The following is a 2,226-nucleotide window of genomic DNA, read 5'->3' as shown; positions in this document are numbered from 1 at the left end:
AGGTTGAGTTAGAATACATAAGGCCACAGCAAGTAAATTTAATGGATGCTATCCGCACGCTCATTAATTTTCGCCTGATTTCAGAAAAAAACAACATTTTCTTCTTCTTCAGGGATGTTCAGATAGACCAAAATGGGAAAATAGGTTGCGTTCTATCCTAATGATTGTATGTAGCATCGACACTAGGGAGGTAGCCTTGAGGTTGACTGTAGTTGCAGAAGTGAAACTTACTGGATAGTTGCAAGAGTGGCACCAATATGGAAGTCATGAGTGTAGTTGCCAACATGGTTAGTGAAACCAGTCTACCACACTAGGGTCACTTTTACTACAGTAATGTACTTCTTGAATACAGGAACAATGCCCTGTTGGTTGTGATGTCATTTTTTGTCACTTCATCTTGTTGCGACATTTATGGTGTCTATTTTGAAATTTTGTCATCTTTTTTTTTTACCCATCTTGTTTTTATTTCGCCCTATCTCATTATTTTTGCAGTCTGCAGAGGATGTCATCCATAGAATTTACTTGTTGACCTAAGGCGCTTTCCCAATTCGTCGCCAACGTCATACATATGGAGACTACTTCCTGTTTCGGGGTGACCTTTGACCTTCGGTTTGACCTTGAACCATACTTGAAGATCACACGAGGGGGAGGGGTGAACAATGAACCAAACGGCACCGTTTTTTGCAACGTAGTCGCGCTTCCGCTTTAATTTCTTCTTTCTATATATCTTCCTCTTTTAAGCACATAGGGAGGCATTTTCTTTAGTCCAATTGGGAGGGTGGACATTGGGAGGAGACAGCGATAAAACTGAATGTATGCCTTTTTATCAATTCATTTGTTAAAACATTTTGGTCACCTACAAAGACTGCCATGCAATGGGTACTACTACAAGGTGCTATTACAAAATTGTTATGAATGAACCTATACTACGTTTTCAAAGACTTCTGAAACGTGCATTGAATACGGTTACCGTACAAATTTACATAATTGATATCGAAAAAAATACTGTCCAAAGATGAGCACTTTAGTATCATTGTAGATTTACTTCAATACGAGATGAACATAAAAAATTTCCGATGCCACTAGGACGCCCATTGACCCCACCCCTACGTATTTATACTGAAGATCATTAAGATCCATCCATAATTTTTTAGTTATGATTCCCATACAAAAGCACGCCAGCACACTCTCACACACACATTTTTAAAAAAATTACACATACACACACCCACACTCACACCCACACACACACACACACACACACACACACACACACACACACACGCTTTCTCTCTCTCTCTCACACACACATTTAAAAAAAATTACACATACACATACACACACACACACACTCACCCCCCCCCCCCACACACACACATTTTCTCTCTCTCTCTCTTTCACCCCCACCCCCCCCCCCACACACACACAAACACACACACATACACACACACACACACTCTCTCTCTCTCTCTATCACAACATGACTGACAGCTATACTTTGACCTTGGCCATATCAATATAAATAAGTGTAAGACAAGATTCGAACACCAAATAGATTGCAAGATCAAGTGTCTCTGAAATATGAATATAATTATTCAAATTAAGATCAACAACAACCTACTTCGTTGTGGATAAAATGCAAAACTTCATTGTCGTAACAAATTTCGGATTTATAAGACGAGAAATAACAGTTTCATAGTACATCACAAATCACGGTCATCACAAGTCATAACACATTCTTGATGTTGCTACATTTCTCATCATTACAAAACCTTTACTACATATAGCATCATTAGAACACCAGTGTTACATTTTGTACTATCACAACACGTTTATTTTATGTTCAACCTTGAATAATAACAATACAGTAGATTGTGCATATGAAAGAAGATCAGCACTTCGATTTCCACCTAGCGGATCGGAGAGACAATGACAACCTTACCAATCTAGCCAGTCAACATCGAAATATAAACTTCAGTTACAATACACAGACTTAAAATCAGGACACTTTCTGTATTCTGTTATGTCCGTTACAGACATTATACACTTCTATAGACAGGCACCGAGTAAGATAAAAACTAATTAAATATATTTTTTCTCAATCAAGCAATCACTCAACCAATTAAAAATAAGTAGATAGACAGTTATGAAATAAGTGGTTCATAAACATCAAACATCAACTGACGATGGTCTCCAGTGAACTATAAAGTCAAAACGCTGAATCAA

The sequence above is a fragment of the Branchiostoma floridae genome, chromosome 12, assembly GCF_000003815.2.
Source record: "Branchiostoma floridae strain S238N-H82 chromosome 12, Bfl_VNyyK, whole genome shotgun sequence".
Taxonomy (NCBI): Eukaryota; Metazoa; Chordata; class Leptocardii; order Amphioxiformes; family Branchiostomatidae; genus Branchiostoma; species Branchiostoma floridae.
This window is presented reverse-complemented; position numbering follows the sequence as displayed.